The sequence below is a fragment of the Coffea arabica genome, chromosome 9c, assembly GCF_036785885.1.
Source record: "Coffea arabica cultivar ET-39 chromosome 9c, Coffea Arabica ET-39 HiFi, whole genome shotgun sequence".
Classification (NCBI taxonomy): Eukaryota; Viridiplantae; Streptophyta; class Magnoliopsida; order Gentianales; family Rubiaceae; genus Coffea; species Coffea arabica.
The window spans coordinates 36322229-36337724 of record NC_092326.1 but is presented as its reverse complement, the minus strand read 5'-3'; the positions used below and the strand labels follow the sequence as shown (position 1 = coordinate 36337724).

Here is a 15496-nt window from a genome sequence, read left to right as displayed (position 1 = left end):
GTTATGCATAAATTTGCCATGCAATCAACCTATAATCTTTGCGAAAGGAAGTGAATATAAGAGAATATGATCTTATTATGTTTCTCATGAATAATCATGTTCTTCAGAATAGTTAACATCTAACTTAAGAAGAATTGTTTGAAGAGAAAAATGACTGGTTTGTTATAAATAAAAAAGCAAAAATATACTTGGAAGGAGCACGTGCGATGCACGTGTTTCACATTAAGTATAATTTATTAAACTTTTGGAGCTGATTAATCGAAATTACATAACATAAATAACATTTCCAATGGTCTGTAATTGGAACCATATTTTCTCAGAATGGAGTAGCATTAAATTCTAATTGTAACATTAGAGATAATTTCAGAAACCTCCTCTATGGTTTGCCATAATAACACTTAGCATCCTTGTGGTTCTAAAAATCTCTCTTACATCCCTTATCAGCGTGACAAAACAAGAGTTTCCATCATAGTTGATGAACCGACGCTATTACCCTACTAAAATTAAGTAATTCTTTTGTTAAAATTGCCAAGAAAAATTATAGATAGCAAAATTAGGACTGCTGAAATAAAGTAATTGTTTTGCACTTGCAATTCGTTCGAGGCCCGGTGTTTGAGAATATGTCGGTGTTTGAGAATATGTCGGTATCGATGTTAATAACCTTCATGTTGAAGAAATGACTATACAAGAATACTTGCATTTCAAGGAAGAGCTTGTAGACTTGCATCTCAAGGAAGAGCTTGTAAGAGTATGGTTCTTTGCATCTCATTGTTACTTTGCAAATTAAATAATCTGATTAAAACCTCCAATTTGATCTGATTGAGCATTTTGTACATGCAACGGCAATAACTCTGAACTTGAGCAGGAATTTGAACCATTTACTACATCAGTTCCTAAGCCAACTTTATTGAAGTAATTGTTTTGCATTTATTTTGTTTATTTGTTAATTAGCATTCTGACCGTATTTACATTTTGAATCATAACAATAACAAAATTATTGAGTTGAAATTATAAATTAGCATTCTAACACAAAGTTACATTCTTTTAGCTTGTTTAATGCTAATTTAGATATAGGCAAAGGAAATGATCAACAAAAGTTCTTAGAGTACATAAAAATTGCTGTGTACAAAGTGAAAATTGCAATTACAAGATTAAATGCACAAAACAAAAGTTGCACATGCCATAAATATTCATTAATTCCAAACATTGATATCATTCATCCAAATAATAAAAATAGCAATTTGACAATATGAAATGCATTTAAGGCATATATAATTTTTTAAATGAGTAGGGTATTTCTTGTAATCATGCTTTGGACAATGATTAACTGTTACATTAGGAAGATTAGTTTGGGGGAAAAAGGAAAAGAAAAGAGTGGTAATTATTGATAAAAAAAATAGAAAAAGAAAAATGATCATTGTATTAGGAAGTAGCACGTGTGCTATGCGTGCTTCCTTACAAATAAAAATTCTGTCAACTTGCTTGTGTAGAGTTGATTAATTTAACTTTCCTAATATAAATAATATACTAATTTAAAATCTCTTTTGTTGCATCTCACTACTTGATGTCAACATTAAACAGCGTATAGGACAACATTAGGAAGTTTTATCAACCAAACAACGGCCCTGTTTGGAAGTGCAAGTTTTTAGCAAGTTTGTTTCATACAAGTTTTTTAACAACTTTTGCTACAGGAACCCCAAAAAATTTCACAAAGTTTTTTACCTACACACCTCAAAATACCCAAAACACACAAAAAAAAATTCCCTCCCCTTTTTCTTCTACTTCCTCACCCACTCCAACCCACCACCACCTCCACCACCACCTCCGTCACCCACTCCAACACACCACCATCTCCTATCCCACCTCCCATTTTTCTTCTTCTTCCTCCGTCACCACCACCTCCGTCACCACCTCTTCCAGTGCCCAGCAAGAACAATTAGGCCCCCCATGAATGGAGGTAGCAGAAGTGGAAGGAACACCGCCGGCGACTTTGCCGGTGTCGCAGAAGTGGAAGGAACATTGGCACCGGCGGATGGAACCTCTGCAGTGGCTGGAATTGGAGAACTCGCCGGAATTGGAGAATTTTTTCCCTCTCCCCCTCTTCCTCCCCTGCCATCATCCTCTCGCCTTTTTTTTTTCTCTCTATGTCCGGCGCAGAGGGGGGTGGCGCAGAGAGGGGCGGCGAGGGGGGAGGGGGAAGGGGCAGAGGGGGACGGCGGGAAGAGGGGGAAGGAAGGGGAGAGAGAGGCGGCGGGGGGATGGGGAAGGGGCAGAGGGGGGCTGCGGGGGGGGAAGGCGGGGGAGAGAGAGGCGGCGGGGGGAGAGAGGGAAGGCGGGGGGAGGGGGAAGGGGCAGAGGGGTGCTGCGGGGGGAGGGGGAAGGCGGGGGAGAGGGAGGCGACGAGGGGAGGGGGAAGGGGCAGGGAGGGGGACGGCGGGGCAGAGGGGGGCGGCGGGGGAGAGAGGGAAGGCGGGGGGAGGGGGAAGGGGCAGAGGGGTGCTGCGGGGAGAGGGGGACGGCGGGGCAGAGGGGGGCGGCGGGCGAGAGGGGGAAGGCGGGGCAGAGGGCGGCGAGAGGTGGAGTTGCAGCTGGGTGTAGCGGGGAAGAAGAAGAAGAAGAAGAAGAAGAAGAAAAAGAGAGGAAAGAAAAGAAAAAGAAAAGAAAGAAAAAGAAAAAGAAAAAGAAAGAGAAAAAAAAAAAGAAAAGGAAAAAAAAAGAAAAAGAAAAAGTTTTTCACCTTACAAAAACTTCTACAAAATTTTTCACCTTATAAAAATTTCTACAAAATTTTTTTAAAAACTTCTACAGTGCACTACAGTAAAGTTTTAGACAAACTTCCAAAAAACTCAGGTTCCAAACAGGCCCAACATTTTCCTTTGTGAAACAAAAACATTCTAGAAATTCCATGGGTTGGTGCGTGGTTAATTCTTTTCACATGAGTGATTGTAACAAAAGCAAATTAAATCCTTGATCATTGAATGAATAATCTTCATGACCAATCACTGACAAGTTTGACTTTTACTAAATTAATTTTCTTTATAATAGTAAGTATCCAAAGCAAAAAAGTGAAATTCCAATGTCCCCCACAAATTCTAATTCCTTGAGCGATGACGTAGCTAAGGTTTTCAAGTTAAAAATTTCATAATTATTCAATTAATTAATCCCAATTGCCTTACTTTTCTGCAAGTACACTGGTCGATGAATATAGTGATAATTAAATGTTGATTCCACAGGAAATCAGATAATTACTATGACTTTATAAACTAACTCTATTACCTAAACAGCCAAGAAATCAAACCAAAGCAATATAATACTAATTATACAATTAAAACAAATAACTTCACATTGAAGAATTTAGTAGAAGAATTTCCTAGAGCTTATGAATCCCTTGTTGCTCAATATTATGAAAAAATCCAGTTAATTTATGCTTTGAACTTATGACTTGTCAAGCATATACTTCCAAATCTATTCAAATAACGTTTTCGCCATTACCCAAACATTCTCGTACCAAACCTTCTCCTATTTGCATGATGAATTAACTTACTACAAGTTCATTAAGATCTATGAAGTTGTAGAATCAAATCTACCTAAGTAAGTACATTTTCTACTTTCATGAAAATGATCTTTAAGGTTCATGAATCTAGCTTGTTCTACACTTACATGGTAACATTTAATGCATAACAAATAATAAGATGATTCGTAATTAGTGATCAAACATCTACAAATATTAAGCATATATATATATATGAACTAACAAGTTCACAAGTCGGCATAATTAACTAAAAGTTATTTGATATCATGATATAAACAAGTTCATTTTCACCCTAGGTGAAAATAGAAAATAGCTTAGCTAGACATAAAGTTAAGCATATTTAAGCACAATAAACTCATGTAGTAAAGCATAAAAACTCAAGAAAGTAAAGAGTAAAAGTTGAAGAAATCTTATTCAATTAGATGAAGCAAGCTCCTCAATCTCCTCTTTTACAACTTTGTTCTTCAAACTCTAGCATAATAGTAGTTTTTGCCACTAAAATGCCTCTTTTTTTCTCTCCATTACTCCTAACTTTAAATAAAGCTTTCCAAAAAATCGCCGTCTTAATCTTCCAACACAAGTGGTTTATATAGAAGAAAAAGTTACAAAAGATGCTCCTAGAGCTTCCAAAAAATAATGCTTCTTCCAGTTTCCAATGCTACTTTTACAGACTTTAACCGAAAGCGATCAGAAAAAATAGTCAAAAAATTATGTGAAAAGTTGTCAACTTAGGGATCTGCAGGCTAGACTTTGCACCTCGCGGATTGCCTCCCCTTCTTCTTTTAGACTTTGAAACATGAACATTAGGGATCCATGAGGCTCACATTTCTGATTCATATTTCAGCTTTTGAGAAGTCAATCTTGGATTCTTGAACAGGATACATGAAGCGGTCCATGTTTTTTACTTCCAAATTCATATTTCTAACTATTTTTAACATTTTGTTTCGATTCCATGTTAGAATCATCTTTGAATCAACTCTATTCATGCACCAAAACCTACAAAATTCATACATTTTGTACATTCATTTGCTCAAATGCAAGTTTTGGCTAAAGTTAATAACTTGAAGTAACTTTTGTTTCAAGGAGTCAAGTTAATCATTTTAACCTAAAAACACACGAAACATTAAGTAATAAAACACACCAAAAATATGTAAAATAAACATCTATCAAGAGATATCATACTTCCATTGAAATGTAAACCTCCAATTTAATTTGATTTAGCATTTGTACAGGCAACGGCAATAACTCTGAACTTGAGTTGGACTTTGAACCATTTAACACGTTAGTCCCCAAGCCAACTCTAGTGAAATAATTGTTTTGCATTTTTTTTTGTTTATTAGCATCTGATTGTATTTACATTTTTTAATATAACAATAACAAAATTATTTGAGTTGAAAATTATAAATTAACATTCCAACACAAGCTACATTCTTTCAGCTTGTTTAATGCTAATTTAGATGCAGGCAAAGGCAATGATTGACAAAAATTCATACAATACATAAAATTTGCTATGCATGAAGTGAAAACGCAATTACAAGATTACGTGCACAAAACAGAAGTTGTACATGTCACAAATATTCAGTAACTCCAAAAATTGATCACTCACCTAAAAAATAAAAACAGCAATTTGACAATATGCAAATGCATTTAGGGCAAATATAATTTTTAAAATGAATAGGGTATTTCTTGTAATCATACATTGGACAATGATTAATAGTTACATTAGGAAGATTAGCTTGGAGGAAAAAAGAAAAAGAAAGATTGGTAATTATTGATAAAAAAGATAAATGGTCATTTTATTAGGAAGTAGCCCGTGCACTATGCATGCTTGCTTATAAATAAAAATTTTGTCAACTTGCTTGTGTAGAGTTGATTAATTTATTTTTCCTAATATAAATAATACACAAATTTAAAATCTCTCTTTCTTGGCATTTAACTATTTGAAGTCAATGTTTAATAGCATATAGGGCATTATTAGGAAGTTTTACCAACCAGACAACATTTTTCGTTATGAGATAAAAACACTCTAGAAATTACATGGGGTTGGTGAATGGTTAATTCTTTTCACACGAGTGACTGTAACAAAAGCAAACGAAGTCCTTGATCATTATATGAATATTCTTCATGACCAATCAGTGACAAGTTTGACTTTTACTCCTTTATTAATTTTCTACACAATAGTTAGCGTCCAAAACAAAAAAGTTGTCTTGTTTTTGTGCTTCTTTATGCTTGATGAATCATCACAACTAACTCGGTGGTATGATTTTGATAAGGTCTTGAACAGCTACTTAATATTCATACATCTTAAGAAAAACAAAATAACCTAAGGCTTTCTTTGAGGGGAAGAGATGGGTTGGGGGAGGAAGGAATATCTAATTTAGCCCTTTTTATTCTAATTCTTATGTTTCAACACACTTTACCTAGAGACTGGTTTGTGGTGCTAAAGCTAAAGCTGCCATTGCCATTGGGTTTGATGATTTTATTCATGTCGTTTTGTCCGGTAATACATCCCGTATTGTAGAGCAAGTCTTCAAAAAAATGAAGACCAAATATCCCAGTCTATTGAGGAAAATGTTGAAATCTTTGATCCCTAATATGGATGCTTTGAAATGATTCACATTTGCTCATAATATCGTTTCTAGCATTCATTGTTTCAATGATCTCTATATTGTTGAGCATATCAATGAAGTAGTTGTATTTTGACTTTTTTCTACAGAATGAAGATATTTTGGCTTTTTTTTTTTTTAAGTTCTAGTAGTTGTATAGAAAAGCCGGATGTATGGTTAACTAAGTGATTGAGAATTAGGTACAACAAGTTTTGCTTTCATTTTGGCATTTGTTCAAATTGAGTTACCTTGTAAATTGTTTCTTGGTTGTGTTTGGTAGCTAATATTTTACTCGATTGAAATCATGACGAAATATCCAAAATTGAAAAGTACATGTCAAATTTTCATTTTGCCAATTGACATACTTTAACAAATAGAAGTTTTTATGAACTCTAGAATATTGACTAAGAGAATAAGGTGGGATAAGTATTTGGATTAAGTTTTTATTTTAACTTTCATATTATTTAGTTTAAAGTTTTATATTCTTATTGTTCAATTATTAAATAGTAAGCAATTTTCTGACATAGTGCACGGATGAGAAAAAATTAGTAATTAGGCTTATTGGACATTATAAATAAATATTTAAAATTAATGATAGGGTGCAAAGGGTGGAGTGGGATAAGTTTTTGGATTAAGTTATGTTAACTTTCATATTATTTAGTTCAAATTTTTATATTCTCATTGTTTAATTATTAAATAGTATGCAATTTTGCAACATGGCGCACGATGGGAAAAAATTGATAATTAGGCTTATTGGCATTATAAGTAAATATTTAATATTAATGATGGGTGCAAAGAGTGGTATAAATTGGTAATTTAGTTTACAAAATGAATTTAGATGGGTTTGTAAAAAGTTAAAATAAATGGGTTATAAATGGATAATTGGATTACCTAAATCATTTTTTGACTTACCTATTTATACCCATTTATTTAAATGAAAATAAATGGTTTGACTCACTTATATCTATTATCCATTTTAACCCACCCAAATCAACCATTTTAACACCTCTAATTTAAGCCTCTAATTTGATTTGATTGAGTAGTTTGAACATGCAACAACAGTAACTCTATCCTTGAGCTAGATTTTGAATCATTTTTTACATCAATTCCCAAGTCAACTCTAATGAAGTCTATTGGCAATGAAGCAAAGTTTCTTAACAAATATATATCTACCCCCATGTTCCATAACAAAGAGAGTATGCCCCATCTTCTTCTTGAGTTTCTTCAATCCCACCACTACAAGGGTAAGATAAACTATGACCATCCAAACACATGTGCAATCTAATAGCAATACAAAATGCTACAATCATATTCGCTATGTCTTATTCTAAGCAAAATATTGAATTTCCTTGTGCTTAAATTGATAACAAGTAGTAGTTAACATGAAAGACAGAGAATTTTAGTACTATTCTTGAAAATACCCATACATATATACTTCATGTGAAATTATATTATCAAGTGTGTCCTCCTCACAATGAAGTAGATGTAACATGTGTTCTAAATTTCTTGCTGCTACATTCTTTAATCTTGTTTAATGCTAAATCAGATGCAGGTAAAGACAATGATCATCAAAGATTCATATAGTGCATAAAAATTGCTATGCTTGAAGTGAAAATGCAATTACAAGATTATGTGCACAAAACAAAAGTTGTACATGCCACAAATATTCAATACTCCAAAAATTGATATAACTCGTCCCAAAAATTAAAATAGGTATTTGACAATATGCAAATGCATTTAGGGCATATATAATTTTCAAAATGAGTTGGGTATTTCTTGTAATTATACTCTGGACAATGATTAATGGCTAAATTAGGAAGAATAGTTTGGAGAAAAAAAAAGAAAAGAGTTGTAAGTATTGATTAAAAATATTATCATTTTATTAGAAAATAGCGTGTGTGTTATGCGTGCTTTCTGACAAATAGAATTCTGTCAAGTTTCTTGTGTGAAATTGATTAATTTAACTTTCCTAATATAGATAATAAGCAAATTTAAAATCTCTCTTTCTTGGCATTTTACTACTTGAAGTCAACATATAATAGCATATAGGACATCATTAGGAAATTTTACTAGGCAAACAACATTTTCCTTTATGAGACAAAAAATCCTACAAATTACATGAGTTGGTACATGGTTAATTCTTTTCAAATGAGTGATTGTAACAAAAGCAAATTAAGTCCTTGATCATTGATTGAATGACTTCATGACCAATTAGTGACAAGTTTGATTCTAATCGATGCAAATTAAGTGCTCATTTTGATTCTAATGGACTAAAATGTCAAATTAGTAATGTGTGAGTGACGATCAGTGTAATTTTTCCAAATAAAAAAGTGAAATTCCAATTTCCCCTATGAACTCTAATTAATGCTTTGAGAGATGTGATACTTCCATTTAAATGTAATCCTAGATGCCTTACAACAAGTAATTGATCCATTAGATTGTCTTTGTAGTTAAAAGTTGATGATTTTGGCTCTAGTTACTATCATTATGCAAAGTAAATCATGAGACCACAGGTCGAGGAAGTATCTATAATAAATTTTTTTTACAAACACTATTACAATAAAATTAAAAAATACCTTAAAAATACCTAATCCATGCGAAGCCATGATTAGCAAAGGTCAGTATGATGCATGAAAATTGTTATGCATAAATTTGCTAAACAATCAACCTGTATCTTTTCAAAAGAAAGCGAATATAAGAAAATCTGACCTTATTATGTTTTTCATGAATAATCATGTTCTTCAAAATAGTTAACATCAAATTTGGGAAGAATAATTTGAAGAGAAAAATGACTGGCTTATTATAAATAAAAGTATAAAAATGTACTAAGAAGGAGCACGTGTAATACACGTATTTCACGCTAACTATAATTTATTAAACTTGTGGAGTTGACTAGTGGAGTTTGCATGATATAGATAACATACACATCCAAATCTCGCTCACTTGATGGTGACTTTCTTCCTTTATATTGCTAGTGGTCTGCAATTAGAGGCATATTTTCTTGGAATTGATTAATAATAATTTGTAAATATAAATTTAGGGTGCAGATATTATTCGGTTTTAAAATTAAAAATCAACATCTAATTGTCGTGTATGATAAACATACGCTCATATAATTAGTGAAAAATGAGAATGCATATTTGTACCAAGGAAATCCGTTTGCATTAGAGTGATATTCAAGTCTCAAAAGGCTTTTTAAAGATTGAGTTCCACCATAATTGTTTTTGAAGTTAGCTTAAACTTATATAGTATTAAAATCCACATTGGCAATGCATAGGACTTCAATAGGGAGCTTACAGACCAAACAATGCACTTCCTCAAGAAAAAGAAATTGTCTGGAAACTACTTTAGATGATTCAAAAGTCATTGATCTTAAACTAAGTTTACTTCCACAAGATGACCAATCATTATTAACAATTCCGATTTCTTATTATTAATTTTCTGAAGATCTTGAAAACATCTCCTTCCAGCATGAATTGTGAAATCCCCAAATGTCATCATGCAAATTGCAATGCCCTCTAAGACATCATACTTCCATTTGAATGTTTGACTCGAAGTTTTAGGCATGCACTTAAAAGTGTTTTACAATGAAGACTTCTATGGTTAGATCTATCAAATTGTCAACTGTTTTAGAAGTATCCACTTCATAATAACTAAATAACATACATGCATGTTTGTGTTTGGATTGCTATGTTTTAAAGTTTTATAGAAAAATTTGTTGTAGTGATTTTCATGTATGTGAGGTAAAGGTGATTGGAAATTGTGATTACAAAAAAATGTAAAATTTTTCTTGAAAAAAACCTCAATCTAAACAAGGAAGCGCTTCTCTGCAGATTTCCCTCATCTAATTATACTAATTGAGAAACAGATAAGACATTAATTATTGCAAATTAAGGTTGGTAGATTAGTTGAAAAATATTTTGCTTTAACTTGCCAAACAATCGACCAATACTATTTGCGCAAAGGCATTTAGGGCATATAAATTTTAAGATAAGAAAAATTGATTTCACTCCATTTCTAATGTATAATCAAAATTTCCACACAAAACTAAATCTAATCCAGGAAGAATAGATTCAAGGGGAAAATGGCTGAGATGCTAACTGTTGATCCAAAAAAAAAACATAAACTTAATTTAAAGTACATTTCAAGAGCCAAATTGCTTTAAATCTTTTTCAATACTAAATAATCCAAATGTTAAATCATAAAATCACTCAAATGCTTGCTCATAAACATATAAATTGCATTTGTATTGTCCCGGCATCTTTATTATTTAGATAACATAGGAAGCATCTCTCCCTTTGATTGTTCTTGTATTTAATTTTATTTACCTTTTTTGACATCATTCTTTTTCTTTAATTATGAATAACTTCTTTTTTAATACTATTCTTCGTTACTATAAATGATCAATTTCAAAAGCATCCCTAACATAGTGAATTGACCTATCATCCTCTAAATTGCCCTTCTATGTTTTGATTTCAATTTTTAGATGGAAATATTGCTGCCTTTAAATCATCAAGTCATACTTCGATAGATTTGATTTATTAAAGACAATTAATTCACAGTTATTGCTACGTGCACAAGATATGCATGATAAATTTGTATCGAAAACAATCTACTTAGGTTGATTGTCTTCAGAGTGGAATGTAGCATTTTGATCATTCCACCATATGATTATGAGAATGCTTTGGTTCTTCCCAAATCTTGTTGCAATCTTGATTTATAGTCAAAATGAGCTAAATTCTTGGATGGATTCCAAAAATGGCTCCCTTTGGATCAGCTATTTTTTAGGGTGTTTTTGAAAAAATTTACTGTAGCAGTGTATATGAAAAATTTTTACTATAAAATTTTTTTGAAGTATTTGATATATTCAGTGGATGAGATGTTTTTTGAGTTATTATATATTACTGTAATCCTATATTTGAAAAACTTATTTTTGAAAAAATGGCCAATCCAAACAGAGCTATTGCTCTGATTTTCAGTTCACTATTTACTATAGATTGACCCAGCTCAATTAAGATAAACTCAGCTAGACAAAAGTCAATGGTAAATGGAACTTGATTTTCTTTTTTGAAAAATAGCCAAGTATTAGGCATGGTTCTCTCTGTCACGCCCCGAGCCCGCACGTGCCCGTCACATGATATTCGCCGTACTCTCAAGTCCCACCCAGGAATACAAGGCTACATTAACTAATTTAACTTGACAGTACTAAATAATTTAAACAAATAAAGCGCGGTTCGAATTACATATAAAAGGAAGTCTACGAATATTCAAGATGTTCGTACATTTATTGAAACAGCGGAAACGAAAGTAAATAAGACTAGCAACTGGAGGTAGCTAGCCTGCCAACTTCTATTCATCTAATGCTAATAAAAGTCATCCTCAGGGTCTTCTACGTAAACCAATTCATACTCGTCAAAATCTGCAAAAATAGTAAGAAGTGGGTTGAGCGACACATCGCTCAGTAGGTAATATTTACCCCTCTGTTGGACCATGCACTCTTAGTTTTATAGTTACATATACAAATATAAGTATAACTCAAATCGTTTGCATATCATTCACATCCGTAATTTTGGAAATAACGTCATTTGTAAAGCAATCAGTAGTAAAGGATGGCAAGCAACTTGAAAGCATCTTATGGATAGTTGTGCATGAGAAATCGTAAAGTCATAAATCATCTCGTCAAATCACAAATCCCGTCATATCCATTCATAATCAATTCATATCAGTTCATAAGCCTCCTTTCAAATCAGTTCATAACTTCATTCCATATCAGCTTATAAATCATTCTTTCATATCAGCTCATAACAAGTACATGTAATGACCGGCTACTGAGTACTCAGCCTAGAGATTAAACCCCTTCTAGGTGGGCGACCAATAAGTTCCATGACTACCGATTGGTCTCATTCATATTTGGGTCAATCGGCCGGACTCTATACCAGGCTATCATGACCTTGTCAATCGGCCGGACTCTATACCAGGCTACCATGGCGATTATACAGGACTATAGCCCCTACCGTCTATTCCATGACTGCTCTGAGCTTTACTTGTCAAAATTCATTTCATATATCATATACATAAATCTTTACTTTCATAAAAGATTCGGCTCATTTTGTATATAAGAGCATATCAAAACTTTTCAAATAAGTCACACGGTCCATTTTTGTATGGTAAAATATAGCTTTCATAAGTATCCAAGTAAAGCATTTAATCAAACACCTTTCGAGTCCACACAACAAAATAGTATTGAAACCAAGGATCTCATTTTGCACATTTGAAATCTCAGAAGGGTAAGTACCACCTACCTTTGTTTAGCTGCTCGAGTGGACTACCTTAGATCCTTGTACCGTACCTATCAAATGCATGAGTTCCCTAATTAGTTGTTACTTTCTATAGATGCATAAATATACAACCTCTAAGTAAGCATAAGGTTCATACCTAGGCCATTAAATGGACCCTAATAGCATCTCCCCCAAATTGGGCGATTTCTATTTTTGGAAGGTTTCCTAACTTGGAAAGTTTCTATTTTTAGAAAGTTTCTTAATTTGGAAAGGTTCTCCTTTTTGTAAAGTTTCCTAATTTAAAATAAAATAATTATTCATAATCATGTTTATTATTTTGACTGTTATCTCACTATACATATTTATAATTAATAATTATTTATTACTATATTATTATCGTACTTGTCGTTGCTACTTTATTTTATTACCACTTATATACATTTAATAATTAGTTATTATCACATTTCACTTTATTCCTACCTTTGTGCGTGTGTAGGTGTCATTATTATTTATGCATATATGTACATATATATATATATATATTGATTTATTATTATAATATTGTCTTAATTTATTACACTTGTCTTTATATTTATATTTTTTGTTTACATCCTTTATTTGTTTCATCCATATTATTATTATTACTATTATTATTATTATTATTATTATTTTAAGCACTTCGTTCAACAATCTAAAGCTTATCTTATATTGTACAACTTAATCTAATAAGGCTAAGTTAACATGTTTTAGATTTCTATTTAAGTACCTTAGACTTAATTAATAAGGTAATATTTTAAATGACTAACCCTCACTTCCAACAATTATATTAGATTGGGTCCTAAACTTTAATATTCACAATATACTATAAAAATGGGCTAGTTATATTTAAAATCTATTTATTAAATATTTACTAAATCTTATATACTATAGTTTGGTCCAAGATTAAATTGCTCCCTCTTTACTTATTTATTTTTGTTTATTGTTATCATTATTTTTTTATTTTATTTTATTTTATTATTAATATTTATTATTAATATATATATATTTTTTAATTTCTAGTGGGGCCCATGGTTGGCCATTGGCCAACCATGGCTGACCATAGTCGCCAGAGAGCTTGGCAACCCAATTTCCTCAATTGGGTGGCCGTGAAGGCTAACCCAAATTGCTCCATTGTCGCCAGCTCTTGCTGGCGACAACAACTAATGCTTTTTTTTTTTAATTTTATTTCTTAGCCTTGGGTTGGCCGAATGGCCAACCTTTGGAATTCTTCTTGTGGCGTTGCTTCTGCATCGCCCTGGCCGAAACAGAGCAGCGGCAGCCGCCGCCGCTCTCCCCTTTCCTCTTTTTTTTTTTTTTCTTAAACAGATTCAAACACCCCATAAATCAGGATTAAAATCAAACCCCCTCCTATTTCTATTAATCCAGATGTGAAACTTATTGAAACATATATATCTAAACCTATACAGCAATAATACATGTCCATAAGATTTCCTAGAACAATTAATACCACTACTAAAGCGTTTACAACCAAAAAGAAGTTTTCTTACGTGAACTCGAAACTTACAAGTTTAGATGCCTAGTCGTCGGATCGATTAACGATGTCGCCTGCTTCTCCTTCCCTCCTTTCTGACGGCTCTTGCTCTAGGGAGGTAGACGAAAGAGAGGTAAGGCTAAGGTTATTTTTCTGTCTAGGGTTTAGTAAAATTCTAACCCTAGCAATACTCACTAATAGGTGGCTTGGGCCAGAGTTTTACTTTATTAGAGCCCATTAGCCTATCCTACAGTTACTTCATTCTTTTCTTTTACCTAGCAAATTTTATCTTTTTTAATTAATTGGGAAAACAAAATAATAAAATCGGTGCCAAAAGTCGCGGGTTTTACACTCTCAAATTTCGTCTCGTCCCATGAAAATGCTTTCAAAGCAAACGTAATACATCCTTTGCTCGTCTCTACATCGTAAGTGCATCAAATTAAGCACATTTGGATTGAAGAATTTGACGAAAGATTTGAAATTCATTCAAGTCGTTCTACTTATTTGGGTAACTTAAGATGCATTTAGATTTGTAATTTATGAATTACCAAAATATATTTGAAAATGACAATAATTGGTGATTCACAAATTCAAATACCTTTTGAGTAATTTAAACAATTAGAGGGATTTGAGAGGATTTCAAATCTTTCTTCAAATCCTTGAATCCAAACGTAGCTTGAAATTAGAGGAGTAATTAGAGGTCCTGAAGGAATTTTTATTGCTGGAACTAAAATGACCATAGGGCAGCAATCAAACGGCAGAATTACGTGCACTTTTTCTTCTTTTAATGAAAAATTATGCACACTTAATGTAGGACTTGCAATTGGCATTGAACTAATATCTCACCTCTAATTATTCAGTCTGATTCTTAGGTTATTGTGAACATATGCAGACCTCCGCATGCAAACAAACTTGATCATGGAACATGGGATTGTCAGGACATGCACTATTGGTAGATCCTTAAATAAATGACCTGTCTACTTAGCATCCCCTCCTACTTAATATTTTGTCCATGCAAGTTAATGATGTACTAAAACTAAAAACGCCTGGAACAGGTCTTGCACATAATTGTGTTGTAGTAATGGAATTCTTGTTCATCTCAAACATGTATAATGGTGCCTTAATAGTGTTAGAGGCATTGGCGCCTACTATATACACCATCTAACCTTCATCCCTCAGTTCTAATACTGTCCCTTCAATTTTATCTTCCTTTGATAATGGGTCACGTGCTTTGCACGTGATCATATATCATGATATATGATATTCCTTATATACTAATTTTTGGCAAAATTTTATTGTCAACATCATAATTTAATATGTGCACATTTTCATCTTTCTTGACGAATCATTTTTAAAACTTTATTTTATATTAACTGGAGGTATCACCTACTTGTTAAATTTTCTCTAGAGAATTTTTTTGAATTTATTGTGGATTTTTTTTATAGCTTGTTAAGCAAAAGATAATTGTTTGGACAAATAATGTTCGTTTGCTCTACCATCATTATTTTTTCTGGTTTGAAAGTTGAATATGTTAGTACTTTGATGTAAT

The 15496-nt window shown here is 32.6% G+C and overlaps 1 long non-coding RNA gene across 1 annotated transcript; it reads right to left on the bottom strand.

Moving 5' to 3' along the window:
• Positions 1–11351: 11351 nt before the first annotated feature.
• LOC113708599 (uncharacterized) lies at positions 11352–14147 on the bottom strand. Its single transcript, XR_003452448.2, has 3 exons — positions 13981–14147; positions 12441–12487; positions 11352–11557 (listed from the first exon to the last, which is right to left on the bottom strand). It is a non-coding gene; the product is annotated as an uncharacterized lncRNA (long non-coding RNA).
• Between the last annotated feature and the right edge of the window lie 1349 nt (positions 14148–15496).